This window comes from Neodiprion virginianus, chromosome 6 (assembly GCF_021901495.1).
Source record: "Neodiprion virginianus isolate iyNeoVirg1 chromosome 6, iyNeoVirg1.1, whole genome shotgun sequence".
Taxonomy (NCBI): Eukaryota; Metazoa; Arthropoda; class Insecta; order Hymenoptera; family Diprionidae; genus Neodiprion; species Neodiprion virginianus.
Window position 1 is genome coordinate 11,965,588 of NC_060882.1, and position 17,905 is coordinate 11,983,492.

The 17,905-nt window shown below is 35.8% G+C and overlaps 1 protein-coding gene across 4 annotated transcripts in view; it reads left to right on the top strand.

Moving 5' to 3' along the window:
* Positions 1-233: 233 nt before the first annotated feature.
* LOC124307480 (dipeptidase 1-like) overlaps positions 234-17,905 on the top strand; it is a 1,861,010-nt gene continuing 1,843,338 nt past the window's right edge. For all 4 annotated transcript variants that reach the window (XM_046769153.1, XM_046769154.1, XM_046769155.1 and 1 more), the window contains exon 1: positions 234-380. The gene's annotated coding sequence lies outside the window, so the exon portion shown is untranslated. The remainder of the gene's footprint in view (positions 381-17,905) is intronic.

Here is a 17,905-nt window from a genome sequence, read left to right on the forward strand (position 1 = left end):
CGATTTTATAGCTTATTCGTCTGGACTATGCAGCGGCTGTCCTTTTTGTCCGTTTCCTCTCGACTTCCCAGCACCCTTTGCTGCGCTGTGCGCCGAACGATGTTGTAGGAGTTACGCTTGCGCCCTTATAACAGCTAGCTTCACATGCCTACACAAGCTCTCAATTTTTCTCTCGTACCTTAGGGGCTGGAGATCGGGGATAGTCGGGATACATCGAGTTGCCATGGCAGCTACCCGGCCGGGCCGGAGCCCACCGAAGTAGTCTCGTCGCGGTCATGGTGCGATTTGTCGAAGTCGCTCTGTACTTTGTGTAGTGTGTTATTTGTAATCTGTGACTATTTCGTGACTGATTCTGTCGAAGATACTCATTTACTACCAAAGTGAGAATTAGACAAATTAGACACATCACCCCTTCACACCTTTATACGGATCTGTATACACTATATTTCATATCACACATATGTATGAGTATTATATGTATTAGTATATACACGCGCAAGCAGTATGTATACATGTGCATGGCACATGAACTTTGACCCTCTACAAACTCAATTGATAGTCAATTATTCTGGCCGTAGTTGTCAAATTTGAGCCCTGGTTTACCATCAACCTGCAGAGATACTATGCTTATTGTTAGTTTTACAGTATGTAGATGCAATTATTTATGTGAGAAAACCCACAATCTTTTGTTTTGAGAAAACTGTTCATCAGAACGTCAAGATTTTTTTTTCTGATCATCATACCTACATGTGCGTTGGTCCTACGTACGTGCACGCGCGGCCTCTGCGTGCATGCGTGCGTCGTGTGTATGTGTGTGTGCGTCTGCGTGCGTGTGTGTAAAAATGTACGCGTGAATTGTAAAGAGATCAAAAAAATTATGGCAAGTTATTCAGCTTTGAACGTATAAAATTATTTAATTTGATAATTTTCTTGGATTATCCCCATGCATTTGATTTTATCATGCATTTTTAATGTGCCACGTTTTTTCGCTGCTCATAAATGACTGTCCGCTACGGCGGGATGCATATGCATTTCGCAAACTTTCCTCAACCATATTGTACGTTGAAAATGAAAGCAAAATTGAAGAAGATAATAAACGAGCGCTTTTTTTCCAAATACCTGTAGTAGGCACAAATTATTTAAACTCTTTATAGCCTACTTATTTAATTTTGTAATATGTGTACGCATATACTAGTCTACTTATTTAATTTTGTAAAATCTATATACATTTGGATACATATTACGTAATATAGAACACATAGCCCAAAGTATTTACGTTGTTACTAATCGTAGTTATAAATTTATCAAAATTAACAACTATTATCTGATTTTAAATGGTATCTTTAAGTAGTAATGTGATGATTTAGTCTAGAGTCGTGTACATGATAAACTATCTAAGATGAAATTTTTGGCTATCGTTTTTTATAAAGCTGTGTTGGAGTGTGTGATTTTGTAACGAACATAGTAAAATACAACTTATGAATAAAACGTACATCTATTCAGAATTCATGGGGAAATAATTCTGAAAATATATTGAATCAATAAAACCAGAGTTGTGAACTTAATAAAACAAAAGTATACGAATTGTTTATCGTAGTCCTGTCAACCTTTTCCACGTTATTGTAAAATACTCCATCATTAAACAGTGGATACATGAAAGCACTCTCAATTAATATCAGTGCCCATATACTGTTTACGAAAATTAGTACGAGCCGCGTATTTTCAGCTGAAAACATATTCAAAGTCATTTACCAATGAACAGTTGTGAAAGATTGAGAAGACTCTATATAAAAAAAATAGTTCAAAGACATTTTTACACGTGCAGCAATAGTTTCTAGATGCTTATTGTTAATTGATTGTAGTTTAGCTCCTTGTAAATTTTTCCTTCCTTAAACCCACTGCACGAAACGGGCTGATCTTTTTCCATGTCGATGCTAACGAATTCAAAACACGTAGTATCCTATTTAGAATATTTTCTTTGAATTTGCACCATGATTGTTTCTTCTTGAAAAATTCAGCAAAGTCAGAACAGTGTTTCTCAGACATAACATAAAAAAGAAAAGAAATCGTTGAAAAAGGATAATAAAGATTTTCAACCTTGAATGCACCTTTTTTTAATCACTTACTCGAAAAATACTTTTGCAGAATTAGACTTAATGCACAGAATCCTGGAAATTGCTTAATTTACAAATAAGAGAGGAGAAAGTGTTTTTTTTTTCTTTTGGTTTCATATTTATAGAGAAATAGCCCCGCGGTACATACTCCAGTGTTACATAGGTAATATAGCTCACATGATGTGATATACAGAACATTAACGCATAAAAGAGAACATAATATCGAAATCCAGGCTCATGGCACCGTGCCACACAGCGATAATGACACGTGAAATTTTGGCACAGGGGAAATATAGGGCACAGGTATTGAACCCTCTCTCTCTCTCTCTCTCTCTCTCTCTCTCTCTCTCTCTCTCTCTCTCTCTCTCGATCGATCTAGCTCGATTTATATTTAAAAAATTGAACTGCTTGACGGGGTATGTTAGAGTTATTGGATAAATTCGGGGTTGCGGCCAGCGTTTTTTTTTTATGTATGCTGGTTACTTTTGGGGGGTGAGCGGAAAGAAATTCCAACACGACCAAATTAAGAACCACCCTAATATACCTGTATATATATTGTAACGTGTTCGGCCGTCTAACCGTGGCCAAACGTCGATCATAACATCAGCTGGCACACCGACGCGCGAACACACTGACGAGATGACGCCACAGTGACGCCGACTCATCGAAGAACTACGACAGTGATGCCGGCTCACCGACGCGACGGACGCCCTCGGTGATGACGATTATCGACAGGCGGCGGAAGATCGTCACCGCGCTCGCCACAACGACACAGCAGGAGCAGTGTAAAACAGCCGGCAGTGAGCGTTCCAATCCGTAGTAGTTAAGACAATGCGCCTGTTTTAACTCACACACTTGTTAAAAAAAGTAGCTGTACTATAGCGCTCGTGCTTGACTCATTTGTGATAGAGGGAGTGTGTCTCATATATAGAACCACTATCCAACTTAAATTCTTTGCAGATCAATCTAACAGGCAAAGCGCCACATGACATCCGAATAGTCCATATTATATTAATGGGAGTAGTGTATAGCGACATGCTTCTCAAGGAATAGTAGTATAGACATTAGTCAAATCAACTTCAATAGATAGGAGTACAACTGATAATTGCGTCAATTTTTATTTAAATCAAGTTAGCGTGTAAGTAAAATTAGATTAAAATTATTTCGTTAACGCATGTGCATGGGCAAAAGTGCCACAAATTTGTATCACTTCTCATTAATTTTCTTTATGCTTTTATTAAATTTTTATATAGCGTAAACCTGTTTTCTTGCTAATTAGTATCTTGATGAAAAGCCAGGCTATATAGCAACAGGGCACAGGAACGGTGCTTATAGAGCTTAATCAAGGATGCCAGGAACGGCTTAAACGCCTGACTGTAAATTGCAGCAACGAATGCAAGTCCTGCATCTACGAGAATAGAAACATAGCGCAGGCACGCTGGAACGGCTTTACCACCTGAGTCGACTATCGCAGCAACGGATGCAAGTCCTGTGTCTGCAAGCATAGGGAATCACGAGAAAGGGAATATGAGTACGGGAACGGCCTCATAGCCTGACTCTGCCTAAGTCTGAATTTGTTCAAAGTGCAACGGCTTAGCAGCCTGTGTCACTGGCGACTCGCAAGACTTAATCGGATGTTCATTTGCAACACGATGCAACGGATTAATATCCCGCGTCATCTCGATATAAGGCAGATAAATAAGACACAACTTAGGGAACTAACTTCTTAATTTATTGAATGTATCTCATTTGATTATTAAAACACAAAATAATAGACTCGCCGACACGGTGTTTCACTAGTGCATACTGCACTGAGAAACACGTGAACGTTACAATATATTAGAGTGGTCCGTAGAAAGGTCGTTTTCAGATTTTGACCGTCCCATCCGCCAAATCGGAAACAATTCAAGAATAACTTCCAAATTTTTAAAAGTTTTTAACTCAACTTCAACCCGTCCCGCCAACAGGATGGACTTCCGCATTTAAAATACACGCGTTTCGGAGACATTCTCAGTATATATTTTGTTGGAAGAGTAACAGTGTTCAAAAGAATTTGTAACTGCAAGGTTTTAGTAGGCATTACTGCTACTATATAAGAAAAAAAATCACATCGCCCCATCATGCCATATCGATGAATTGCACTTCCTCGAAATCTAATTGTTTTTTTTTATCCAGAGGAAGTGCAATTTGTCTAGATTGCTTAGTACGATGATATGATTTTCTTCTCATTGTCAGACAATTGCACCAATACCCACTAAAACTTCGCAGTTACAGATTTTTTTGAACATCATTACTCTTACAATAAAATATTCACTGAGAATGTTGAAATGTGAAATTCGAAACACGTGTATTTTAAATGAGGAAGTCCATCTTGTTGGCGAGAAGGCTTAGAGGACCTTGAATAACTTCAGTAAGGGATAAAATGATCACACCTTTTTTAAAGAGCGTTCAATTCTCTACAAAAATATATATTCGTGAATTTTTTGTACGACGCATCGTTAGCTAGTTATAAAAATCAGGCGGAGTAAAAACCATTTTTCCCATGTTATTCTTACGGAAAATAAAAAGGTGCGATGCGCAACCTCTTAATGTTAATATTGAAAGCTCCAATTTTAACAGGTGTTATTTTTGTACCTAAATGGAACCTTTGAACCTATTTGGAAAAACAGAAAATTTTTGTTTTACTTTGAAACCAGTGGCATAGCTACCGGGGTTTTTGGTGTGCGCAGAACATGGGCCCATGAGATCCAAGGGCCCACGTTCCACCGAGAAAAAAAATGATTTGTAGGCAAAGAAATGGCACGGATTCTATGAGATCGCTATAATAAATTCCGACGAATCCTTCCACATTTTATTCCTAATAAATTCCTAGAATTCATGCCATTTCTTTATTTCCGCGTCAAATAAAAATGCTTTGGAGTGTTTTCGTTCAGAATCGTGCAGGGAATGGGGCTGTTGAGCTCTTTTCCGCGTTTGAGATACTTGGACTTTGTGCAATTGCACTATTGTCATATATAAAGAAAGTTATACATCATGTATTATACATTTCGTGAGAATATGATGGGTTTTATCGAATCAATGGCATTGATTATTTTGTTCGATTGATTTGGGTAATAAATGAATGACTTTGCTTACTAAATAATCTTTCGGGACGTGTGTTCTTCTGTGAGTTTAGAATTTCTGCTTCTTATATTACGTCTATTAACGTTGTTGAAATTTTCAGTTTGGATATTTAAAATGCAATTACATACATTTAAAAGTGTGGGTAAGTAGAGGGACCCTGATCAAATAATTGCACATGGACTTACGGAGACATAGTTACGCCACTATTTCAAATACACATATACAATATATACATATATGTATTAGGGTGGTTCAGAAAAAAGTAATTTGTGATTTTCCACCATAGCACCCCGTAAAAAGTTTGTTGAGGTTAAAAGAAAGATTTTCTCAAAAGATGAGCGTTTTATGTTGTATGGAAAATCGCGTTCAATTGATTTTTCGTTATTTGCGTTACAAAGAAGACCCACACTCGTAATATTTGGTCTGCAGTGGATGGTGGAGAAATGTATTTGATGACGTTTACATTATTAATTCAATCTCATAAAATAGTGATATTTCAATATGAACTTTCAATTTAGGCGAATAAGATTCCCGGTTGATATATTGTTGTTTTATGGGTCGTGATCTTTGTGTTGAATATGAGTGTCAGGGAAGAAATAATAATCGAAGTGCTACAACATGTTTCTTCATAAATTCAAAAAATATGAAAAATAAGTAAAAAATCAAATGAGTGCGATCTTCCACATAACGTAGAACACACATCTTTTGACAGAATCGTTCTTGTAACCTGAACAAACTTTTCACGGGGTGCCACGATGGAAAATTCAAATTATTTTTTTATGAAACACCCTAATATATGTATCGTAACGATTCATTTTTCGATATGGTGAGATAAGGTGAGGGCTATCAATTCATTATTCTACCGCACAGGTTAGTTTGGGCTAGAGAAGAAGTAATTTTGAGCGCCAGACGGAACTGCGTCAATTTTTATGAAAGGTAAAAGAGAAGAAAAAAGATAAAGCGAACTTTGCGACGGTTTTGCACAACTTACAGTCAGATAGACAAGATACTGGTTGAAACGTAGGGGGTAACCAGAAAGGGCACAAAAAAGCAGGTATGATGCTGATTGTATCAAATGTATTGATGAAATAGCAGAAATCAGATACACCGCGAGAACGGAAATTTGAACAATTCAACAAAATAAATTAGTGCGATAAACAAAAGGGCAGATGTTAGTGCAGTACGTGATACTATCATTCGATAATCAACAACCAGCAAGCTTACAATAATCAGAAATAATTGACTAGCATGCAATAACAATCTTAGGAATTATTTGCAATAGAGAAAATAAATACAATAAGTGAGAATTAGTAAAGGTCAAAAATTTACGGTGTTCGCGTACGATAATCATAAGAAAGGATTAATAAGAATTGCTAACAACTGCGGAAGATAATTCAGTTACGATTGAAGAGTAGTTATTATTTCATAACGAGTCTATAATTAACAAACGGAACGATGAAGGTGCGAAAGGACGGGTACTCAACTGATTCTTACTTAACGAAATTGTTGCGATATTTTTGTTCACATATTATTGAGGAAAGTCATCGGTATCGACGAGCATTCACGAATATTTCGTGCTGCATAAATTGTGAGACTGCATAAATTGTGAGATATGCTCGAGATGCCGTGAACTTATTATTAACGATAATTTATTTTACGTAGGAATCTAGATTGCGGTACTTTGGCGGTAGAGAATCTGTTCATGCAATAGTTAGAAAATTAACCATGGAGAAGAAGATTAGTGATATATCAGAAAATAAGTGATAGAAAATTAATAAGAATCAGCAATATAAATATGAAAATTAATCAAGTTATTATCTACGATGATATTACCGATACTACAAACTAGACTAATCTACGACCAGTGCTTCGATATTCGGATTTCCGATGTTCCACGGGTCAATCAACTCACTTATTGTAGAAAAGATATTACCGTTGAATCAGGGCATTCACATTAAATTTGATGTGATGAAGATAAGTATAAGATAGAAAAAGATACTACGTAAGCGTAAGAATAAGCAATGTAAGCGAGAAGATGGTCAGCGTGACGCACATAGAGAGGAACTATGATATTAGACAAAGTAATATGATATCAAGTAAGGAATTACGGAAAGATATTCACAAATTAGGCACAAGAAATGCGATACAGGTGAGAGAATCGAGATGAATATAAGAGAACATCATAAGATCAAGTGCGAAAAGACAAGAAAATTGACGTAACAATTCCAGCTTAAATCATCAGAAAATCAAATATATCTGAGGTTCAAAGATAATACGTATCGCGCTAAAGTAAAGAATGCTAACCAGTTACGGAATTACATGCTGTAAAGAGAAAATCAAGCTTTGGAAATTTGCGGTTTGGACGTATTCGAGCTACGTACAAGAAAAGGAATGAAAAATAGTGAAAGATATGTTGCAAGTAAATGCGTGGTTTCACACAGGAGACAGCAAAGACCTTACCTTCAAGATAGAAAAGAAGAAATGAATGTAAAAGAAAAATCAGAGTAGAACAGAGACTGAGATATTTATAGTGACAACGGATAGTAAGATAACAAAGAAAGAGAATTGAACTGTAAATCGAGGCACGTGTGGCTTAACCTTTGAAGTGCATCACGGGTGTTTGACACCCGCAGAAATGTTTAAGGTCCCAAAAACATTACTTAATTTGAAAAAAGTGGGTATATGTCGCCATCTACCTGCAATTGAGATCACTAACTGTAAGTAAAGTAGGTTAGTATATTTTGGTAAGTGTCAGTATACGAACAGATGCTGCGCAAAGTAGACGTTCTAAAATCCGCGGGTGTCCGACACCCACTGTGCACGTAGTGGGTGAAAAAGTGTTTTTGGAGCAAATTTTTTCTCTGTTTTAGTATACGTAATTAACAATAATTTAACGTAAGTACACTATCGAAAGTGAAAAAAATTTTTTATTTTCATTATTTAACACATTTTTGCTTTGTAGATGGCTTATAGCCTACGACCACGCTTGTTGCGTGAAACGTTATTAGAAACTTTTTTATGTGATCCTTCAATATTTTGTATTATTTCATTATTTCGATCCTTTTTTTATTAAATAAAAACATGAAAATAGCTAAGAATTGATGTGTTATTTTACCCGAAAAATTGGCACTTCAAATGTGCAAATAAATATCTTTTTTGAAAACATCCGTATTATAGTATTTTTTTTCTAAAAGTATAGTATTTGAAGAGTACCATCCTAAATTTTTAGCTAAAAATATTTAAAATTACGCGAGATACAATTTTTTAAGTAAAAAAATCCATTTTTTCCATTTTTTTTCTTTCAGCAATTTTTTTTGTGTTATTAAAATAAATAAATAATTAAAATACCTACTATATAATAAAATATATATGTTAAACTATATCGGATTAAATTTTTGTAACAAAATATTCGATAGCGGCTGAGTAATTAACGTTCAAAGTCTCGCGGGTGTCGGACACCCACGATGCACTTAATGATCCGCGAAACAACGATGCACTTTAAAGGTTAATATACTTTTGGTGATAAACTGGGCCGAGGCGATCGCCGATTCTAGCAATCCGAGTGAATTTGTCGTTGCGTCACGTGATCTTCCATCGCGGTAATTGGTATGGTCGGTTACGTGTCATTTTCTAGGACTCCGCTTTGTGTTTTAACTCTTACGTGCGGTAAGGTAAGCTGCGATATGGCCTTGCGTGAAGGGGAAGATTCTGCTTCGCCGACTCGCTGCTGGTACTTCTCGTACGATCGGGTTTTGGCACGTGGCAATAGCCGTCAAAATAGCTGGGTGCCTGGAAGTACGTGGCTGGCTGGGTCCTTGTCATCCAGGGCACTCGTGGTCCGCCAGGGCAGCTTAGCATCACATTCGTAATCCATCATCCTGATTTATCATCATCGTTCTGGTCCACCAGAATAGATTGTCATGACGCTGATACCCGCTGACTATCTGCGTTGCCAAGAAAGTAGGTGGTTTAGTAGTCTAGCACCAGATTGGTAAGTCTGTGGTGACAGGAGGCTGCGATTGTGGTAGGCATTTGGAAACAGTGCGGAATTTTGCAATAATTTGGCACCTGGGTGAAAAGTTTTCTCCCTCTGAAAGTCGGATCCTCATTTCATACCGAGTCTCTATATGCGTATTCAAGAGAGGTATTGCATCGTTCACGGAAGTAACAAACGAAAACCGACTGTGAGGAAAAAATAGTCGAGTTTAAAAAATAATGCATTATACTCGATAAATCGGGCAAAAATAATCAATTCAATCGAAAATCGATTATTTTTTATCATTCTTACCCTCGCGGCGTACCTTGTCACGGCTGTGGCCTTCATTGGCGATATGTTGCGGTAGTTGCTCTTATTAACGATATTCGATGCACGTGTCAAAGTGCATTACATAGATATAAGGGAAAAGAAAAGAAATTGACTTATTGTTAATTTGCTTAGCTTAACGTAGATTCCGAGTTTGTTTTCCGGGAATATCGGAGTCACACGTGCCCCGGGAGGGTTTTCGCGGTAATACACACCAAGGTGTGCGTCAAGTAACCCTTGTAACAGTTTCTAGAGTAAAAAAAAAAAAGAAAGTGTTACAGTGTGTATGAGCAAGTCCACCAATTCCAAAGTCAAAGCCGGCGTTACCCCCACAGATCTCGTAACTTTGTGTGCCAAAAGTCCTTATTGAAGAACAGTGTCTAAAATTTTTTCAGATTTTTTTCTCTCCTTTGTTTGAAGTCATTCAATGAATTATTCCATAGAGTTTTTCAATTCTTATTTTGTTCATTTTTTTTTTTGCTACTGTTTTTACAGCTATAACTATTTTTATAAAAACAGGTTTCCGTGTAAAAACGGCTCGGCACCTCCGAACCAACTTCAGGTATATAAATAATAATTTACCCAGACAACGAAAACAACAATTTCCGTGGCGGCATTCCTGATGAAATGGTGCACTCTGATTGGCCTAGCGTTATCGCTTATAATTCAAAAACTATGCGTCGGACGAGAGTCCGGCAAAGAAATTCTTGATTGGATTTTAGCGAGGTATCACGCTGGCTAGTCCGTGGGAGGCAATTTAGGGACACCCTGTATTGACGATCATTTAGCTTAGGTGTTATTACTTGCGCTTTTAGGTAGAAAATGAACTGTGTAACGTCGACTCTTTATGGCGCCTCACTAAGCTTTTTGTCGTTGTAAGAATAACACGGGATTTAATGATTATTTTCCACTGCATTTTTTTCTCCGGCAATGTTCATGGAAAAAATCTGAATTCAACTGAAATTCATCAAGTATAATTAACTCGTTTCAAGGGTATTTTTTCCTTTATTATAGCTTTAGTTTTCGATTATTTTCAGTAAATTTCAGTTCCAAAATTCCAAAAATTTCATTTTAGATATGGTATACCAGACATGCGGTTTCCAGAAAAAAAACGTCATTGGAAAGAGCAAATTATACTTGATAAACCACCGTTTGATTCTAATTTCCCCATAAAAATTGCAAGAAAAATGAAAAATAAAGTATTAATTGATCATAAAATTCCATGATATTCTTATAGCGAAAAAAGTCTCGTGAGACGGTTTAAGGAGTTGATATCTTTAAATATTAGGAAATTGTTTCTGAATTATTTGGAGTCGATTTGGATGGCGGCACAATGGAATTTGTCAACACCCTAAATAAGAACCACCTTAGTGTATGTGATATCGCAAGTGTCGCTGGTCTGACATGAAAAAATATATGCATACTTATTGCATTGTATTAGCTTTCAGCTCGAGGAGCATTTTTCCTTCTTTGGTAACAAGAAATAAAATATTGATTTTTTTCGATATTTTCGGCTCAATAATATTATACGTTATTTTATTATTAATGATCATTCAACACGAATGTTAACGATAAAATCGTCCATCAGCCAAAAATTAGTTTTACTTTAAATATGTGTACTATATTTAAAGTCTATTCATTGATTACAGCTCAAAATATTGTTTACACCGTTTTGAAAAACATAGTTTCAAAGAAATCGCGTTTAAAGTTGGAGTACTAGAGTTTTCAGTAAAAATATTATCTCACGCCAAATGCTCTGACTTGAAAAATCTTTTTATTATCGATATAAAATTTATTGCGTATTAATCCTTATCGTTCAAACTATTTTGGAAGATGGAAAAAATAAAAGCTAAAAAATTCCACACTGCGGTAATCCTTTAAGAAAAGAGGAATTTGTCGCCATTGATTATATATCTACAGTTTGGGCAAAAAGTACACCCACGTGCTTTCGTAATCTGATGTTTCATTGTCAGTGTCGGTTTTCGGACTGCAATCAACAACAAATAATTTAAAAAAATGATGAAGCGCACATATGCATTTCAAAATTGAAATTATACGATAATATTACTGTTCAAAGCTAACTGATCAATAGACTGAATCTCATGAAATCCTCAATTCTATAAAATATGCCATTAAACTACAAGTGGTAAAGAAGAGTAACAAATCTAATACGTTAGTAAAATTAAACAATCTGTCATCAACCAGTCATTCCGATGCACAGTTCCTTGCGTTAAAAAAAAAAAATGGGTGCGTGTACTTATGTACGCGCGTGAGAAGTTATACTTCTTTGGCATCATTAAAAAACAATAAAACAAATAACGAATGTCTTACATTATATTTAAATAATCTATTAAATTTTTGTCACGAACTTTTTATTAAATTTTCCATTAAATTTGTTTCTTTGTTTTGTAAATATTAAAAAACCAATAATAAATATTCAACATTGATAATTTAATAATAAATAGTAATAATTATATTAAATAATGATATTTTAATTTATATCAATAAATAATACATACGGATAACTAACCTCAATTATATTGGAGCACTTGAAAAAGTATTTTAGCACAATTTTTTCACTAATATTCACAAAGAGTAAATAATATTAATCCAAATATTCAATTTAAATCACTACTGAATATATTTTATTGCCACATATATAATTCGCACTTGTATGAAAATAAAACACGTGTTGTGACTGTAAAAACTAAAACCATGTGGATAAATATTTAGCTTTTTTTCGAGACTTAATGAATTTGGTTGAGTGGGCAACTTCATCCTGTTAATTTTGTGTTACAGTGATGCGCGCGCATGAATTCGGTTGAGTGGGCAAGTTCATCCTGTTAATTTTGTGTTACAGTTTTGTGTTGCAGTGATGCGCGCGCATCCTGAAATTTCACTCTCATCAGTTTTTCATAACGCGCCTAAAGAAGTATAACTTCAAAAAGTTCAGTCCATTGATAGATCGTAACAGATAGCCTTGGAGACGGAATTATTACACGGGATCACACACGTCACGAACAAGTATGACCGTTTCGATAAAACATATAAAGCGAATGTGCTCGCCAAGTACGTAGCACTTGGAATGATGTTTCGATATCACTACACGACACAGCGAGGTCCGACTTCACGACGTATACCTACTTGCTGGGAGATCGTAGGGCTTGGGGTTTTTTCCTGATTTCACACCAGACACTGGCAATATCTTTATTGTGATTTGGTTTCGATAACTTGGCGGATTTTTTTACATTTCAGACGTTTTTGCCTAGATTTCATTACTTTTTGTAAGTATGCGGGAATGATACTGCTGTACCGTAGTAAACAATGAAGTAATTGTAAGGAAACCACAGTCTTATACCTGTTCAGATATGTAGCACTCATAGTTGAGAACGTTCTGACTCATGACCATCATGAGAATGCAAATAGTAATACGACTGATCCAATTTGCGCACGTTTCCATAAATAATAATGATATGGCAGTAGTCTTTCGAAGACTTGGGTGGTGCATCGGATCATATTACGCGTCTATAGACCGTGTCAAGATGTTCACTAGAAACACCCGCATTCGCATAAAGGATTAGGAAAATTGCAGGCAACCTTACCTAGATGTAGCCGGACTGAGTCTAAGCCTTAATTCGCTGATCCGGCGCCGGAACGACATAATCCGTAACCACTAGCGTCTATCTCAATTTTCGAACAACTAATGAGTACATTGCGAGGTGAAAACTATTAACGGAAATTCTTTTTTTTTTACATTTTATTCAACCGTGTAACTCAACAAGTATGACTAAAATTTGTCAGTCTCAGTGAATAATTCTATTTTATACAGTCTTCAATTTTTAACACTTATCTATCAATTAATAATACATGTCACAAGCTCAGACCAACGGTGCAAGACCTTTGATATAATGTATTATTTCGGGAATTCGTGCAAATTTGAAAGTAAAAGATGTAGTACATGCAATTTCATGTTGTGTTTTCTGAAACACTCGTTCGAGATATTACCGATGGATTTCGGGTCCGTGACGCGTTCGAATGAATCAATCATGCGGAACGGTTAACAACTGTGGCGTTCGATTATTCGTGAAACGTTCATGAATACCGATTTGTAATCATTTTGCCGGTGGAACATAAATTTGGAGCAAACGTTACGAACATTACGAGAAATGTAATTGCCGTTCTGAGAAAGTAAATAATGTAATTCAGCATTTATGTGGACTGCACTAAGTTTGTGTAGATTATTACCATTGTGATTAAATATTTATTATTACACCACAATATATGTTTTTTTGAAGGCAACAGACTGCTAACGCAGATGAAATTGAGATTCATCTATCTTGCGTTCACATGTTCGTACAAAATAATCTCTCAATATCTATAAAACGTTGAGAGATGAGCCGCGATATTACAAGGCATGTGAATTTATTTCTTCACAATTTTTATATGCCAACCACATATTATCAGTATAGAGGAAAATTTATATCTTAAACTGAAAGTGATTCAAAAGTTCCAGATGGTAGTTATTTGTTCAGGGCAGCATTTTACTGCTTGTTCAGTACCTTATAGAACCATGCACAGGTAAGCAAAAGTATTGTTTTCAACGTTATACAAAATTGGTGAGAATACAGAGCTTACATTGTGGGTGATGAAATGCATCGGGTGGAGAGCCCATTTTTGTTGATTATAAGCGTTACATGAGTGAAAATGGAATTCGTGCTGGTGAAGTTCTATTAGTTGTCGAAATGTGCTGCGTGAAGCGCCGAACATTGAAGGGTCGACACGCAAAATCTTCAGTATAATATAATAAGCCATTGACAATACCTTGATTTCAACGTTAGTGTATTGAAATATTCGCCCACTTTTGCTCTTAACTTATTTATACAATTTGACACCAACAGATTCCGCAGATTACATTTCCGTTCGATGGACATTTGGGAGACGCTATTTTATAATATTCTATTGCTTTAAATAATTGTCATTGATGAGTGATGTACGTTAATTTCGACAAACGACAGTTCGCACGAAATACTGACTTCTATGCATCGTGTCTTATTTTAGGATTCACGTCTGAATCTGAGAGTTACTCAAGTCCATTGAGGTGCTGTTATGTTTGAATCGAAAATGTTTATACAACTGGATACATGTCTATTAAGGTCCAGAGAAGGTTGAAAAGCGTGATGATCTGCTCATGTAGCCAATTTGACACCGTCATATATCTGAAACAATTTTAGAGTTTAGAAAAATATGAGAGCATAGATTAATAACAATTAGTCACTTTGTGGTACTTTGTAATGCGATTCTAGTACTTCAAATGAAGCTTAGGGTAGCAGCTGAAGTTAGCAGTCAAACGTGTTTAACTTTTTTGACATAAAATAATGTAGTTCAGTTTTATCGTCATGATGCTATAAAATAGTTGGGAATTCTAGTTATTTCACCACATTTTGATTTTCGTACTTCACTACCTTATTTCAATGAACATTAGAATATCGAATTCATGCTGCAAGCTACAGCCTTGTGTACTGTAACAGTCGAAGCAGATAGACATGCTTGAGAGATATGATCACAAAAGACTGCACGATCCGCACAGAAATTCACAAGTTCTCAGTGGGGCATTCACCATATTTCATGGGGGTTCAACTTTTTTATTCGAAGCATCCAGTTAATTCACATCCTAATTTTTGCTGTCGTTAAACCCAAACACAATTTCTGTCACGAACGTATCAGTAAGAACAACAGAAGTATCTGTAAAAACAGACAGTACAACAATCACACACAAAACGAAAAACATTTAATTAGTCGTGCATTTGTACTACAATTATGTTTATGAAGTCTATAGTTTGTTTCGTATGGTAACAGGTGGTATATTAGTAATAGTATTGTGGTCAGCGCATACCGCTTGTTGCTGTAAAGTGAATGGTGCTGGGATAACAATGGTGCAATGGATAGGTAGATGAAGTTAATAATTGGCAAGCAATGAAAGACGGTTCGAGACAATAAGTAATACATAAAGTGCCAATTTCCAAGTAGCTGTCCTTTTGTGTTGGGACGTAGTTATGCCGCAGTGTAATATTAGTGAGTTTAACAGATCAACGGTCGGGTAAGAATGGGCTGGGTGACTGCGTAACATAAAACGAAAAACAATCAGGGTTTTATTATGAATGTAGCTGAAACAAAGGAAATAATTTTATCTTATTACATGAGGCTGAAGTTAATAATGTTATTGTAACAATACATCAGGAAAAAAGTATCATTGCCCAATTTTAGAATGACTTTTCAGGGAGCTGACTTTCCAAAGTGGGAGTATGTTTTATCTATCATGGTTTACTAAATATTGTCCATTCTCACAGGTGCAAAGTGACGATTTTTCACAAACATGCATCGTTACAGCAACGTTATTAACTTCACCTTCATCTTATTATTGTGTTTGTAAATATCATATGAGGTTAGGGTGATTCCGTCAATATGAAAATGTATAGCGTACCGTTGATTTAAGTATTGGCAAATGTACAGTATTCTTCTTGGTGAGTAGTTAGTGGTGCTGAACAACAGATGAATGAAGTAAATGCTTAGTAGTCTGATGACAATCGGTTTGATCCAATAAGATGGGTAGAATGTTGAGTTTTGCACAGCTGTCGATTATCTTCTCTTTGGAATGTCGGCTTGTCGAAGTTTAACATTTAAAAGTTCCAATGGATCCGAACAGAATAGGAATGGTCCAAATGACTGTGAAATAAACGAAACAACAAACAAGCAAGGAAAAGGTTTCATTTTATCAATGATAAGTACCATACCGTGTTACACTGAATCAAAGTAATATATTGAACAAATACATACTAAAAATACAAATTAATAAACAAACAAGTCATGCATTTGGTAGAGATCAAGAGGTTGAGGCTAAGCTATTCATATATTAAATGTTATGTGTATAAATATAATCTAATGAGAATTAACGAGGTATCATACCGTCTGATTTGAATGAAGCATCGTGAGTATTCTTCCAGTAGCTTTGGTTAGCATTGTTCTATCTGATGATTCATGACGTGCGAACAACATTCTTCTTGGCATTTGCTTAATAGCCATGTATGCATGTCACAAATGTTGCTGATTATATTGTGTTTGTTATTCAGGCTGTTTGTCGAATTTGTATCCGATTGCAGAATATTTCGTCTTTTCTTTGGTTCGATTCTGTGTTTACACCTACCTCGGACGATCCATTTTGTAAAATCAGATGAGCCCTTAATGCAGATACCACTAATAATTGAGCTTTAGAGGGCTGGACTAGCTTTTTTAGGAGTCAGTAGATAAATCGGAATCTCCACTGGACGTGTTGACTGTTTATAGACAAAAATCATACTTCTAAGAAATATAGAATTTCAAGGGAAAAATGCCGGCTCTCTAAAGGTTAATAATAATCGATCACTGATTCACTCACTCACTTATTTTATGAGACCATCAGCGTGACCAATTTTCACGAAGTTTCCAAATTTATTTCAATATTGGATAACATGTAAATAACTAAATAATAATAATTCATCATGAATATCTTACGGTCGACAACGTGACAGCTTCATGAGGCGACCATTTTGGTTAAAAATAATTAGAAAAGGTACAAACTGTACAGTAAAGATAAACGGTTTGCAGCGCGGGCAGCGCCATCGGCCTGTTGCATTATTAATTAATAACTGCTTTACCCAGCACCCATTTTGATTTATCAACCCACTTCGCAACTTTATAATATTATACCGGCCGAATATAGATTCAGATTTATACCAAAACCAATAGGGGGTGAGATTTCGATACCAAAAATCTGTGTTTAAAACTTAAAGTCGATTCATAAACGCGTTCGAGCGGAATCGTGTTCACAAGGTGCTCTGGCGTGGAGAAGAAGGAAAATAATTTTCATTTTCATCATCTTTGAGAGCTAATACTGCGGAAACCACTTGACAGATTTCGATCAATCTTTCTCACTAAGGTTATATCGGCCGGAACTACCAGCTGTATAAGATTCATTTAAAAATATTCACGCGTTCCTGACATATAACATATAAGTAGTTAGGCCTGGTAAATATATTCTCGGCTAGCTTTCGCCTTTATATCTTGGCGACGATTCGCTGCCGCGAATCTAGATAATGCAAGAATTTACTTAAAACTACACGTCATTGGTCGACGTGATTTTACCCAATTTCCAAAGAATGACGCTACGCGAATTATTATTCTGTTAATTCAAAGCGAGAGTGAAAACTTTATTGTCAATCGATAGATAACAAAATAACAATACCTCGAGAGAAAATAATAAAAGAATAAGACAGATTTTACCATAGATTTTAACTAACAAAAAAGATTGACATTCATTAACAATTCACGA